Source organism: Sorex fumeus, unplaced genomic scaffold, assembly GCF_029834395.1.
Source record: "Sorex fumeus unplaced genomic scaffold, SorFum_2.1 ptg000033l, whole genome shotgun sequence".
In the NCBI taxonomy this organism is placed as follows: Eukaryota; Metazoa; Chordata; class Mammalia; order Eulipotyphla; family Soricidae; genus Sorex; species Sorex fumeus.
This window is the reverse complement of record NW_026606090.1, coordinates 1,769,458-1,785,915: the sequence shown is the minus strand read 5'-3', so window position 1 is coordinate 1,785,915 and position 16,458 is coordinate 1,769,458.

Genomic DNA, 16,458 nt, shown 5'->3' with positions numbered 1-16,458 from the left:
TAACTGTAAGTTAAGAGCATGGTCATGGACAAATTCTGTCATGATCCAAAAAGGAATAACTAGATTCGGACCCTGCTGAGGTTGGTAATGATTAATTCGGCCTGAGCACTGTAGTCTGAGTCTATGGAAGGATGTCCCCAAGAGAGCGACCCTACAAGCTCAATGTATCTCTTACTGTGTCCATAAAAAATAACTAATTTTAAGAAGTAGAATTAATATGTTAATTAGGATGTTAAATATGTCTTGAACTAAGAAGAGGAGAAACACCCCTAGACTGTGTTTCCTCCCTTGAGCCTGATGGGGGATCAGGAAGGGACTTTGATAGGTTAATGTGCTACCTGATTTGTAGTTGCTGCCCCCTATGTTGGGAGTTGGAGTGACTAGAATGAGAGACCAGGGCATTAAGATGGAGCATGGAGAGACTAGCTAGGGGGACAGAGGGAGAAGAATGTAAGGGAAGAATGCAGGAGCAGGCGTGTGGAGAGATGAGAGAGCAAGGCTTCTAGAGGGAGCATGGAGAGATGAGCGGGAAAGACAGGAGGAGATGGGAATGAGGGGAAGTGTGAGACTAGAATGACGGGCTCAGTGAAACTGGAACAGGTGTGGGGGAGAATGGAATAGATGGTAACTGATCATATCAACCAACCTGGCAGCCTTGTTTCCTCCTTCATCTGCCCATGGCATGGGCAACCCCAAGCGGGCGAGCAGCCCTAGTCCACAGAATCTGGGAAGCGAAAAGGAGAGCCATCAGGGCTTTCCCTAGCCGCTCAGAGATTACACAACCTACACTCACACACAAAGCTGAGGAGACAGGTATGGAAAACAGTCAGCCAGCTTTGGTTAGCTCACTCAGCTAGTTGCCCAAACCATAATTTTATAATTTTTTTTAATTTCATGAATTTCTTTGTTCTGCTGGTTCTTCACAGACTTAAGATGGCATTAAAACTATATAAACTGACCGTTCCGGTCATTTACTGGATCCTACATCTTAAGGACCTCAGTGCTCACAAAGTTTAATTGACCATTTCTCTGGCTAATCTCACTTAAATCAATTTATTACCAATGTTGACCTTTGGTTCAACCAAAGGAACTAAGACATAAGAAGGAGATTCCTGAAAATTTTCTCCACTACTACAGTTCTACACATCCCCTTATGTTTATCTCTTTATAGGCATACACATTTATATAAAATGAATGAACCAAGCGCAAACTGTAGCATTGTAGCGCTGTCCTCCCGTTGCTCATTGATTCGTTCAAGCGGGCACCAGTAATGTCTCCATTGTGAGACTTGTTACTGTTTTTGGCACATTGAATATGTCATGGATAGCTTGCCAGTCTCTGCCATACGGGTGGGATACTCTCGGTAGTTTGCCAGGCTCTCTGAGAGGATGTAGGAATCGAACCCAGGTCAGCCACATGCAAGGCAAATGCCCTACCTGGTGTGCTATCACTCCAGCCTTAGAGCAAACAAAGCAAAAAAATATATAATCCCTTAAAGAGATTCCCAGGTATTATTGACAAAAATATTCATCAAATGTTAATAATTATTTTCCCCAGTGGGTAGAACTGAAGTGACAGCTTATTTTTGTATTGGACATTTCTATAAAGGTTGCATTGTTTATAATGACATATATCATCTTGAAAAAAATGATAGTCATTACTCTAAGAAAAAGCAATCAATCAAGCCACACATGCCTGATCATTGACCTTGGGAGGAATAATCATGGGGCTTGAATATTTCAACATTGGCAGCATCATCCCCAAATCCCTGCATCCTTTGAGTCCCTGTCTGTTCACCAGCTGCACTGCAGTTATCAACTGAAGATATTCTTGAGATGGTCCTTGGCTCATCTCGAGCCATGAAGCCATAATGTCATCAACACTCAATGATTACGGTTTCTTTATCACTATCACCTCACTCTTCTCCCGATAATCATCCCCCGACAGATATCATTCCACTGACCTATGCAGGCCCCTAGACTGTCCATAGTGCTCTCAACAGGATGTTTTTCCCTTGCCATAGATCCTAATCTAGCTACCCCGTCTCGTTTCAGTCCAAGTGCAATTTATGCCTGTGATGTGCAGCCTGAGTGCCTGCCATTTCTCTCACAGAGAGGGCTGTAGAACCTGCCCAAGTAGTGCTCATTTGTCAAAGTAAAAGCGATTGCTTTTTAATTATTATATGGAGAAACAATTTCCTTTTACAGATCTTGGTAGGTGACGAAAATCTCACCTCCCACCATAAACCAAACAGTTTTGAACAGCTACTGGCTTCCACTCTGTCAGTTGGCTATTTCATGTAAGTCTTGGAATCTAGAGAAGGGAATGCCAGCTGCCGGGGGTGGGGATGGGAGATCCCATTTTTGCAAGGGTGACCACATAGTGAAATTCTCACAATGGGGCAGGAACTACCAGCGGCAGGTGAGATAGTGGCATTCAACCCCCTCTCATTAGTGGGTGCGGTAGGGGCACTCTACTCCCTCTTGTAAGAAGTTGACTGTGTTTCTAGTCAACCTTCCTTGACTCACAATTTTCTAAGCCTGATTTGTCCTATAAGTTGGCAACATGTTTACAAACAATATCTTTTCTCTCAAAGCTGTCATACTTGCTTTGAGAGAAAGTATGACATACCCTCCCACTACCATTTAATTCTTTTTTTTCATGATGAAAATTGAAGATTAGCATTGCCTCTCCTTAAGCCTTTATCACGGGGGGGGGGGGGGGGTTGGAGTGATAGCACAGCGGGTAGGGTGTTTGTCTTGCACACAGTCAACTGGGTTTGATTACCAGCATCCCATATGGTCCTCTGAGCACTGCCAGGAGAAATTCCTGAGTGCAGAGCCAGGAGTAACCTCGGTGCATCGCCGGGTGTGACCAAAAAAAGAAAAAAAAAAAGCCTGTATCACAGAAGGAAGTTAATTCCAGTCATTTCTTTCTCCCATACCACCTCTCTGGGAAAACATTTTTATCAACTCTGGAAAGAATCCATAATGATTACATGGTTGGCCCTTTCCCCTTGGGTCCCTCTTTCTCTTTATGAAAGTCATGTGAAGAACAAAAGTCAAACTATCATTTTTAGACTGCCTTGGTGTTTTGTTGAAACACATGCAGTTACAAACATATTAGTGTCTGTATAATATTTTGAATTTTTTCACATTCCATATTATACATGCTGATTATTTTATATTAAGCAGATCTATTATTGATATAAAGTTTTTTATCTGGAAGATAAAATTATCTGGTATCACAGTTCAGAGGCTTCTGAGTAGATTTTTTAAATGGTTTAGCTAGGAGAGGACCAAGTAAAACAGATCAGAGGGCATTTCATTTTCTTGTCTTTGACTGCTTCCTGTATCTGAGAGTATAAATAGAGGATATTTGGCATACACTGAGTGTGCATATTCTATGCATACCCATACAGTGCATGAAGATTTTCTACCAAGAGCCCACCACAATACTCCCAGGTAAAAGTCTGCAAATATCTTTTGCATGTCCCTTGCTACAAGGATTTAGTAGGTAACTAAGGATCTTTCAGATTAATTTCTCAGGGCAAATATAACAAAAAAAAATAGGTAGAACTGAGTGAAATACCTTCATCCAAGGAAAAGAAAAGGTGATATACCAGTATGTTCTGAGAGAATCCAAAAGGATCAAAGACCAGTCTTGGGTTTAGTTGGGCTGCCATGCTTGTAACTATGAGTAGTGGGGCATGATTTATGCAGTGTACCTGGTTCATTCAGCCTCTAAGCCTGCCAGCAATTTCTGAGCAACAAAACTCCCATGAATAAATGTATATTCTGCGGAAACTCAGAGCCAATTCTTTCTGACCACCCCAAATCCTGAGTGATAGACAGTAGGAAAACTGCTTATCCAAGGAATTGCTTTTATTGCCTTTCTATGAAAACAAAGTAATTTACAATGATATTAAATAATTCATTTTAAATCCAAGACTGCAAATCTATATAAGTAGTCCTTCCTATATAAAATGCCTTCAAAATCCCAAATTATTATTGTGATAAATAACCATCTCTCAATCTGCAAGATTTAAATAACAACAAAAAGGCATTGAATGCTATTCACATTGACCTTCAAGATAGGGATTTAGTTCCATTGCTCAGCCTGAATTGAACCATGCAAACAAGATTATGTAATCTATTGTGTTAGAAGCTACTGTTTAATAACTCTTATTCATTGCCTTTGTACTGTATTGTCTTTGTAGGGAATAGTATTTTATAAAGGTTAGCTTCATATTTTTCATTGTGTTAATTATACAAAACTAAAACTTATTTACTGTTAACTGTTTACAATATCCATTTATTATTGTTTTTGTGAGTCTTTTTGTGTACTGCGAAAGGGCTAACAACCACTTTGTTATTTTGCTTTCAGGTTGTTAGTTTCATGAGCTACACCAGATTTGAAGATTTATGTGGTATCTAAAACTAATTATAATTTTGTATAAAAGAAATGGAATCAAAAGAACACTTACTCTTCTCTACGTAGTTCATGTTTTGAAGTCAAGGCAAAGTGATTCTTTTTCTGTGACAATTCTATTTAGTGTAAAAGGAACATAGATAAATAACACTAAACCTACAAAACTGCTTCTTATCAATAATGGTCCCACAATATTTGGGAGAGTCTTGGGGGATTTTTTGGTTTTTGGGTGGTGGGACTCAGGACTTACTCCTGCCTCTGTGCTCAGGGAGACCATAAGTAGTGCAGGGATAGAACCAGAGTCAGTCATCTGCAAGGAATCGTAGAATAAGCATTACATCACCTATCAAAATGAACTGCCACTCTTTTCATTTATAATGCTATTAGTTGGGTCAGATTCACAGCACCAGACAATAGAGTCTTCTTTACAGAGCTGAAAGCAGAACAAAACTACTAAGTAATATGGTAGCTCACAGAATGGTTTGGAGAGCTGAGAATCTGACTTATGAACTTTTAGACTACAGGACAGAGTGGGGTCTTTATAGGAGCTTTAATATATACTATACCCCCACCTTATGAATCTGCAGGGCAGTGCTAGGGCTGTCCCACATTCACTGTAGTTATGTCAGCTCTGCCACTTTTTCACTCCAGCAAAATGGGTCTCAGTTATCTTTCATATTTGTGTGACTTCCTCTATCCAAGGGATGGGTCTGAATTCATATACAATAGTCTAGCTGCGGGGGGCTCTTGGAAATGATTATTTCAGTTTTATAGTCTCTCCCATTACCAAAATATATGAGAGGAGAGAATTTAAATGAGAGTTGATCAAGTCTGATTCATAGGATTAGGTCACAAAAAAAAGTCTTAGGTTTTCAAGAAAGCCAGAATGATCTTTAAAACTTAGTATTATAACCCAACATAAAATCTTTCTGGAATTTATACCTCATGGTCTTTGCATAGTCTTTCTCTACTAAATCTCACTAGTCCTTGTAAATTTTGTATTATCACTTATTCCCAAAGATTTCCAGACCCTGGTATCTTACTGGCAATCTGCCAGTCTACTTACCCTATACATATTGATTTATAGCATATATTTCACAGAACTATCACTGGCTTGGTTTACTTTTCAGTTTTCCTCCGTATACCATAACTGAGGCAAAAATTTCAACTTATATACCTCTACAGACCCAGTATATTCCCCAATGTCAATACTATTTTAAGACATATGTGGAGAGTGAAGAATGTAGTTATGCAACAGTATCATTGTGTGCACAGTGTTAAAGAATTTCCAAATTCATTTAGAAACACAGTTAGAGCAAGTGTATTTTCATAATAAGCCGGTGAAAGTAGCCAATGAAATCAGTAATGCCATAGAATCACAATTTTAAAGAAAATTAAAATGGTAAAGTTATTTCTTTCCAGCTGAAACACATAAAATATGAGCATGGCACATAAAGTATTAGTTCCACCTACTCTCACAAATGACCTTGGGACAATGACACAGCCAAGCAGCCCAAGATTTTAGCATGAACCAGTTCAGAATCTACAGAATTAGATTTTAAAAGTCAGGCAAGGGACAGAAGAATTGTGTTCCATTAAGGAAAAACGATGCTTGTTCTTTTCAAAGAAGTTGTTGCGGTTGTTATGAGAGCTAATCCTGGCCCTCGGGGGGCCACAAGAGCCACTCTTGCAGTGATGAGGTAAGGGTTCAAGTCCAAAGACTTGCACATAAAGGTGTGTTCTAACACCACAACCACATCCCAGGGCTCTTAACCCGTGCATTTTCTTTTTTGTTGTTGTTTAATTTTTATTAGTGAAACACCATGAAGTACAGTTGTAGACTTACAAATTTTTTTGCTTGGGTTTCAATTGTACAATGATCAAAAACCCATCCCTCCACCAGTGCCCATTTTCCACCACCACGGGTCCCAGTATCCCTCCCACCCCACACACCCCCTATCCCATCCTGCCTCTGTGGCAGGGCATTCCCTTTTGTTCGCTCTCTCCTTTTGGGTGTTGTGGTTTGCAACAGAGGCATTGAGTGGTAATCATGTTTGGTCTATAGTCTACTTTCAGCATGCTTCTCCCATCCTGTGAGGATCCTCCCAACACCCTTTATTTGGTGCTCCCTTCTCTATCTGAGCTCCCTTTTCCCCTAGCATGTGTGGCTAAAGTAACAAAATAGGAGATTAACACCCAAGAGTGGCTGAGATTAGAACCCATGTATTTTCAAGTAACTATGCTAGGGTATCCTCCAGAAATCTTTCCAAAAATACCTTGTATTTTCCACCTAAGCTTTGTGAAACTTAAGGCGAACAAAATAAAGCAGTTAAAGGATCAAATGAGATAATGCATGCAAAAGACATTATCTTGGTAAAATACGTTTCTTGTTACAACAACTTCTGTCTTGTGTTATAAAATAAATAAGTAACTTTAGAATAGCTTATAATTTTGCAATATTTTATGAAGTTTCATATGGTGTTAATACTCAAGAGGGAAGCAATGAAGAAAAACATTGTCTGTCCTATTAGAGGCTCGGCCTCAGTATTTCTTTTGGTGACAATAACTCTGCAGGTTAGGCAGAGGAAATAAAAAATTAATTTAGACTTTTTTATATACTTTACTTAATTTTAATAAGATGCTTCACTTTAAATCGTGGTCTTGGACAGATTTATAGTCTACTATCAACATCATCTTTCCAATTCAGTAGCTTTATTCTTAATAGAAAGCTCGTGAAATGTCATCAATAAATTTGAAAACTTAAATGAAATTAATGATTTCAATAAAAATATCATTTACCAAAGTTGACTCAGAAAAATTTAAAGCACATGAATAGACAACACAGCACCATTAAATAAATTGAATCAATGATTTAAGATCTTTGCATAAAGAAAAATAAAATAAGGGCAGAGGATTTTATCAAAAGTCAGTGCATAGTTAATTCTAATTTAATGCAAACTCTTGAATTCTATCAGATTAGTTCAAGCTTTATACTAAAGCAAAATAAGGAGAAAAGGCAAAAATAGACTCATTAGACCCTTGAACATAGTTTCCTAAATCAAATATCCTTTAAAAAAATACAATGTTCAGTTGATAGTCATAAAATACATTCAAGTCAGGAGGGCAAAAATCTTTACACTAGAAAAACCTATTGGTAATAGTTACTGCATTTGCAAAATTAAGGAATATTGCATAATCCTCTTTATAGACATAAAAATATTCAAAAATATTCAATGTTTTATTCCTGATAATATTCCTTAAATTTAGCATTTAAGGATGAGAAGATAATTTTTTTTACATACAGAATTATTTCACAAAACCTATGACAGAGGCTGGAGAGAGAATACAGTTGTTCAAGACACTTGTCTTGCATGAAACTGACCCCTGTTAGATCCCTGGCACTGCATATGGTCCCATGAGCACCACCTGCATATGGTCCCATGAGCACCACCAGGAGTAAACCCTGAGCACAGAGCAAGGATTTAAGCCCTGAGCACTTCTGGGTTTGCCCAAAGTCAAGAAACCAAACAATAACAACAAAAAGTCTATAACAAGCCTCATACTGAGTGACAGATTAGAATTCATTCTTTAACTTAAAAAGCAAGAGGAACTTCATCATCTGGACTATAGAATATTATAGCAGAGGTCCTAGTCAGCAATATAATAAAATATTTTTTAAAAAGTATTAGAATTGAAAGAAAGTAAACTAAACATATTATTTATAAAGGTATGGATATATGCAAACCCATGAAAAAATAAGTTTTCTACTTATATACATTAAGTAATTGTCAATGGAATAGGATTGAAGAAAGAATAGGACATATAGATAGAAATAAAGTCAAGGAAGAATGAAGTATTGTTTAGAGATGTTATTAACTTAGCCACCTGGAATATTAAAATATAAAAGCTAGCTATTAGAATAAATAGAAAAGATTAACAATCGAATCACTTAAGGACTCCTGACTGCTGAGAACTGGTCTTCAATACAAAGGTTACCATGGGGGAGGGAAAGGGAATTGAGACAATGTGGGAGTTACTGGAATAATGGTGGGTGGAGAGAAGTGGACACCGATGGAAGTGTGGGCTACAGGAATGTGTCATGCATAAAATCCTATCATTAATAGTATTTTTAAAACATCATGACTATTTATTTATTTATTTATTTTTGCTTTTTGGGTCACACCCAGCGATGCTCAGGGGTTACTCCTGGCTCATGCACTCAGGAATTGCTCTTGGCGGTGCTCAGGGGACCATATGGGGTGCTGGGAATAGAACCTGTGTTGGCCATGTTGACTGCGTGCAAGGTAAACGCCCTACCCGCTGTGCTATCGCTCCAGCCCCTTTTTTTAATTTTTAAAAATAAAGACTGGAACTGAATTTTTCTATATCAGCAACAGAGAGGCCGTGTACTAACAAAGAAATATTGATTAGAATAGTAATATACAAAATATCCTAAAATACACAAGAATTTATGAAAAATTATCAACATTAAAAGATATGAGAAGGTTATGTAAGTAGAAACAGATATAACATTCATCAACAGGATACAGTATTGTAAAAATGTTATTTTATCAAATAGAAATGAGCAAAATTTCAATCAAAATTGCACAGTTTTTCGTGAAACATAAATTTATTACAAAAATTTTGCTGACATTTACTGACATTTGTAAAATGTCAGAACTAAGACAAGTTACTCCCCAAGAAGTAGTATAAGTTATGTATATTCAGCAATTTGTTCTCAGATTCCAAAACTTATTTTAAAGTGATAGTAGTTAAATAATATAGGCTGAAATAAGAGAATGAAAGATGCCAAAATTTGAAAATAAATTTAGAGGAAAAAATCCTCATATACATGAAAACTAGAGTTAAGATAAAATTAGAGCTGCAACTCACAATAAGAAGATGAATAATTAATAAGTGGGCAGGACAACTGATTATCTATGTGGAAATAAAAAACTGGATTCCTTATATATCAAATACAACAATGTTAAATAGAATTTTTTTTAAAAAAAAGTCTTAAAACTTGGAAGAAAATAGAAGTGATTTTTTTTTCTTACTGAAAAAGAATTTCCAAACCAAGATACAGAAATGTTTTCCAAAATATAAAACCTGCTAATATTTTGTCATGAATAAATAGAAATTCTCAAGACTAATAATAAACAAGGAGTATGAAGAAGTGATGAAAAAGTTTCTAACAAAGTTCAGAACCAGAGTGCTTCATAGTTGAATTCTACCAAACATTTAGAGAACTAATTCTAATTTTCATTAAATTTTCCCCAAATAGAAAAAAGAACACTACCAAACTAATCTTCTAGAGTCTACATCCAGACAAAAATAACCAAAAGGGAACCTTGGCAAAACCAAATATACATATCAAAAAAATCTATAGAAAATGGGTGTAGTGTTGGAATTGTGGCCATGAGAAAATTTTACTATCAACCAAAAAATAAAATAAAGTGAAAAAAACCCATAAACTATAGCTAAGTAGCATTGAGACTACTCAACATATGTAGTAACATCGCATTAACAGGATAAAAAATTAAAAACAGAATAATCAGATAGCTGTAGGAAAAAAAGTAGTAGTAAGTTTGGCAAAGTTGTCTGATATAAAATCAACATACCTTGTTTCCCTACATTAACAAAACCTCCCTTAAAAGGAAATCAATATAATATCATCTAAGTTAGAACCTGTCACGGTCACTGTCCTGTCACTGTCCTCTCATTGTTCATTGATTTGCTCCAGTGGGCCCGGTAACATCACCATTGTGAGACTTGTTGTTACTGTGTTTGGCATATTGAATATGTCATGGGTAGCTTGCCAGGCTTTGCCATGGGGGCAAGATAGTCTCGGTAGCTTGCCAGGCTCTCCAAGAGGGGTGGAGGAATCGAACCCAGGTAAGCCAGGTTGGCCATGTGCAAGGCAAATGCACTACCACTGTGCTATCCCTCCTCCTAGTTAGAACCTAGAAAAATAAAAATCTAATCAATATGGGGAGAAACATGTACAATGAAAACTATAAAGCATTAATGAATAAAATGTAAAAAGACAAAAATAAATGGCAGGATATCCCAAGTTCACACATAAGTGAAACTAATATTGTTGAGACATCCATATTTCTTAAAATGTCTATCTGTTTAATGTAATTCTTATCAAAAACTAGAATGGCATGTTTTAAAGGATTAGAAAATAACAGTCCTAAAATTCATTTGGAAGTATAAAGGACCCTGCATAGTTAAAGCAATTCTGAGCAAAAAAAAAAATTAGAAATACTAACATCTTTTATTTCATAACACATTATGAAAGTGCAATAATCAAAATAGATGATACAAACATAAAAACAGCTATCGAGAGTAATATAACAAAATGGAGGGCCCAAAAACAAGTGATGATGAAAATAAGTTGATTCATGATCAATTTATTCTTAACAAGGGTGCCAAGAATACACAAAGAAAAGAAGTGTGTTCAATGAGTGGTGATGTAAAAGCTGGGTATCTACATGCAAAGTAATTGAGCCCTTATCTCATATCTTACTCAAAAAATAAACTCAGAAAGGATGAATCACACTGATATATAGCTGAAAAGATAAAGCTCATAATAAAACAAAGAAAAACATCTAGACAACACTGTCCAGAATGACCTTTGCTTTGGGCAATGGTTTCTTGGATATGATGCTAAAAGACCTTAAAAGCATTAGCAGACATGTGGGATTATATGAAACTAAAAGCTGTACACACAGCAACTGAAAGAGAAAAATCAAAAGTCAAGCTACAGAATGACATAAAGTATTTGTAGGTCATGTACCTAATAACAGATTACCATATTATACATGTAAGGAAGTTACATTACTCAATTGAAAACAAAAAAAATGCCCAGAAAAAATGAGCAGAAAAATTGAATAGCTTTTGAAAAAGGCAGATAATAGGCCAACAGGTATACGAGCATGTATTCAATAGCGCTAGTCAGTAGGGAAATCCAAATCAAAACCACAGTGATAGGTATTAAAAACATGTAACTAGATAGGTATTAAAAACAAAAAAATAAAAAACAAAAGTCGGTAAGAATGTAGAGAGAGGCAGCTCTTGTGGGAGTTACACATTGATGAAGCCACCACAGAAAAATAGTAGAGGCTCCTCATAAAATGTACACAGAATTGGATAAAGCTTATGGATCAAAGGGACTGAAATCTGCATCTCAAAGATAAATGCACTCCTATGTTCATTGAAGCTTTATGCATAATAGTCAAAAAAACAACTACTTAAGTGCACATTAATTAAGAAATGAATATCATGAGGTTTAACATTCAATGGAATATTTATTCAGGCTTTCAAGTGAGAGGAAAAAATCCTGCCATCTATGACAACAGATAGATCTGGAGATACTAAGCTAAGTGAAAACAAATCAGCAATGAATATGGTTAAAGTAATCTTATCAGAATCAGCATGGCTTAATCTTCAAAATATGCTGAGCAAAAAATTTTAAAAAGAGACAATGTGTAAAGCAGAATATGATCCCATTTTTCTTTTAAAATTGATATTCTCTTTAGAACAGTTTACCACAAAGATGAGCAAAAGATGTGTGCTGATTTCCTATGCTTACACTCTCTCCACAAACACACACCCCTACCATCAGCATGCTCACCACTCACACATTTGCTACTTTGACATAATTATCACTAGTGCACTGTTTACATTATTATTCACTTTTTATGTTGTATATCCTATGATACTCTTTGGGTTTTGACAAACATATGAGAAGCTGCCATTCAATTATCATACAAAACAGCTTTACTAGCAGGGAAAATCTTTGGTCCTCTGTCTTTTCATACCTCCCTCTGAGCTCTTGTAACTACTGTTCTTTTACTGTCTCAATTATTCTGCCTTCACCAAAATGTTCATATGGCTGAAATCTTATGCAGCCTTTCATTCTAGCATACAGCATTTTCAATTTTTTCACTACCTATTATGCAACTGGGGTTTCTCCATGTCTTTTCATAGTTTGATATTTTCTTTTTGGGTTGGGGGGCATGCCTGGTGATGCTTGGGTGCTACTCCCAGCTCTGTGTTCTGGGGAGTGTCTTTATGCAAATGCCAGCACTCATACCTACCTTCTGCTTGTAAAGCATGCACTCTGTTGAGCGCTGGCCCTGATGATTCATTTTTGTATTGGATAATAGTCCCTTGTCTGATGTACCACATCTTATCTATTCGCTCGCTCAGGATATCTTAATGACTCTGTCTTGGCAATTATGCTTTACAAAGCTGACAATCAGCAAAGGCAGAGCTACCTAAGATGGGAGAAGACAGCAACATTGAGCAATAAATGTACTCCAAAAAAAGCTATTTCTTGAATAATCTCATTCTTTAAAAAATGTTAAAGGGAAACATTAAGTAATTGGAAACACTTCAGTTTTCAAAGAAATTGTTAAAATGACATGCTGGGTATATTTTCAAAAGTTGACAGGATACACAGAAATCATCTAAGACAAAGGGTTTGAGGATGTCAAAATAGTAAGTTTCTTCACCAATATCCTAGTAAATGATGATATGAATGGTGCTAGCAAATACAGAGCATGCTATTGAGATGGGAGACCGGAGGAGGTAACAGCTTCTGGAGGATGAGAATGTTACATCTTCCTGCTCCATTCACCTCAATCACCTGGGGACAGTCACCAACAGGTTTTTTTTTCCTTTGGGGTTTTTGCTTTTTGGGTTACACCTGGTGATGCATAGAGAACTCCTAGCTCATGCATTCGGGAATTACTCCTGGCGGTGCTCAGGGGACCATATGGGATGCTGAGAATCAAACCCGGGATGGCCTTGTGCAAGGCAAACACCCGACCCACTGTGCTATATCACTCCAGCCCCACCTGACATAAGATTGAAAGTCTGTCCCACTGGTCAGCCATCAGTCAGAACCCGAATGCCATTTGATCTTCATGGCATGGGAACGAGTTCCTACCATCCTAATTCTTGGGGAGCCATGGAACTCAAATGGAAGTGAGGAATTCACTGTTTGCAGAAAGGAAAGGTTATGCCTGGACCTCGGTTCAGGGTCCCAGATTCATCATCTACCCTGTCAGAAAAGAATTTCAGGAGGGGATAAGTGGTTAATGGAAAATTTTATTTAGAATTACGAGAACATTGAGAAATGCAATCAAGAGAGAGGAGACTTCTTTAGAGGGAAAAGAACAGAGAAGGGCTCTTTTTTATGTATCCCAGGAAGAGATGATGGTTATCTTCATCCTGCCTTTGCAAAGCTGATTTTAGAGGTTTCCTCCCAAATTGCCTCTTGCAGAGGCTTGTCTCAAAAGGAAGAAAAGCTTTCTCTGGGCTGGTGGGTGCGAGTACTAGTCTTATCAGTCACAATTCTTGTGTCCACAAAGTGGATCTGATCTTCATGCTTTTGGGGGTACTTTAGGGATAGTGAAAATAAGTTCTTTAAATTGCACCTCGGTTTTATTAATTCCAAAGAGCTCACTGCCAGAGGGGCCCCTATCCCATCTGCCTTCCTGCTTTAATAGTACTAAATTAAAATTTTGTCAATTACATAGTAATCGCAACATATTCAGATATATACATACATATTTTTGTTTTTTGTTGTGTAGGTATTGTGGGAGAGGAGAGTTGGGTCATATCCAGTGGTGTTCAGGAATTACTTCTAGCTCTGTGCTCAGGGATCACGGTGCCTGGGGGGACCATACGCAGTGCCATGGATTATGCAAGTGTCAGTCACATGCTGTACAAGCATCTTATCCTCCAAACTATTTATCTCTCGTCCTTAAATCTTCAAATATAAACCTACCAGTCATTTCACAGAGGGCTCTATTCCAATTATTGGCTCAGTAGTCAAAGATTGGCTCAAGGCAACTGACTGTAGCTATTAGCCCCATGACTTTACAAAGCTTCAACTCCCATCATTAATCCTACATTAAAGTTCTACCTTTCATATATGCTTAATAGACAAAGAGTTGTTGTCCCTTTTAAGAGTTTAATATATAAAAGATTTTTGGCTTTGAGAGCCATCAGTTGTTATGAATACCCAGGGTTCACTCTTTTTAACTATAGCATTTCATTGTGTGATATGTTGTAATTTATGCATCCATTCAGTTGGTCACAAAAAGTTGTTTCCAGTTTTTCACTGGTTTATTCAGTGTTTTTATGTCTCTATCACATATGCTAAATATGTATCTACAACTTAAATACCTGGTTTACAAAGCTTGTTCTATTCTACTTTATTAGACAATCCCAACTTTTTCCAAAACACTAGTGAACAAAACTATGGGAACAGTATTTCTCTTCAACAACAGAGGAATTGTTAGAGGTTTTAGCCAGTTAAAAAGAAATGACATATTGTATCAAGTTAATTAGCTTATTTTTCTGTTAACAAACACCTTTTCAGATAACAGTGACTAATTCATATCATTATATTAAATGATTGCATATGTTTCTTAAAACTTTGTCAAGCTTCTAAACACCCTGTGAGGGTTCATATATTGAAAACACTGTTTTCCGCTGTGTAGCCTGTTTACTAAGTTTATAATACATTCTGATAAAAATATGTTCTTCATTCAAAAATAAATAAAAATACATTCTTCATTCAAAAAAGGGAATGTGTGTATGAAGGATTTTCATTTTAGTCTGAACTTTTGTATGCTTTGCTAAGAAATTTCTTTTGCCAAAGATAATCTCATCCTTAAAATTATTTGTTTTCTTTTCTTTCACACTTTTTGTCTTTTCATACTTCCATACGTGTTTTTTCTCCACTGGAGGTCATTACAGTATATTGTGACGTGCAGAATCAAAGTATTCCAGAGAGATTTTACAAAGTCACAGATATTTTTCTCAGTGGCATGGAAATTAGAAAATGTCCAAATATTCTTCAGAACCTCTGCTCCTTCTTCCATCTTCCCTTCCCTACATTTCACTAATGCAGTCAACTTTCCTTCTCTGTACAAGACCATCTTAATAACCATACTTTCAGAAGACAATAGCAAGTAGCCCTGCCTTGGTTCTTTAGAAATGTCCTGCTGTTTCTGTGTTACACACATCTGACCAAGAGCCAGATGCAGACACTGGAGAGATTCAAGGGAGAGTCAAATTTTAGTTAGGCAGTTCAGCTTGACCTGTCTCACACCAAAAATGGGTTGAGCTCCAAACACAGTTTGCACAGAACTTACTCAAGTTAGATACAGGATACATCAATTCCATGAGAGCAATTTTCTTATCTAACATACAGAATGGTTGCCAATATACATAATGTTTGGTACAATGACTGATTCTACATTCTGTTATTTATTTTTAATATTTTATTATTGTCGATTTGCTCGAGCGGGCCCAGTAACGTCTCCATTGAAGACTTTGTTGTTACTGTGTCTGGCATATCGAATACTCTCGGTAGCTTGCCGGGCTCTCCGAGAGGGGCGGAAGAATCAAACTCGGGTCGGCCATATTGGCTGCGTGCAAGGCAGACGCCCTACCCGCTGTGCTATCGCTCCAGCCCGGCAAGCTACCGAGAGTATTCGATATGCCAGACACAGTAACAACAAAGTCTCCAATGGAGACGTTACTGGGCCCGCTCGAGCAAATCGATGATCAACGGGAGGGCCTTATTTTATTATTGAGTCTTTGTGAGATAGATCTTTACAAAGCTGTTCATAATTAGGTTTCAGTCATACAGTTTTTCAACACCCATCCTGCCACCAGTGTACATCTTCCTGCACAAGTGTCCCCAGGTTCCCTCCCTTTACCTCCCCCCACCAAGCCTGCCTCTGTGGCAGGCAATTTTTTCTTCTCTCTCTCTTTCTCTCTCTCTCTCTCTCTCTCTCTCTCTCTCTCTCTCTCTCTGTGTGTGTTTCTCTCTCCTTTCAGGCATTGTTGCTTGCAGTACACATACTAAAAGATTATCTTGTATAATCTTGTATAATCTCATGCTCCCGTGCCTCGCTGTCCTTGCTGGGGGCCCCTTGGAGGGGAGCGGGTTGAGTTTACCTCCCTGCCCCGACCAGGGTTCCGGCAGCCGAAGACCTC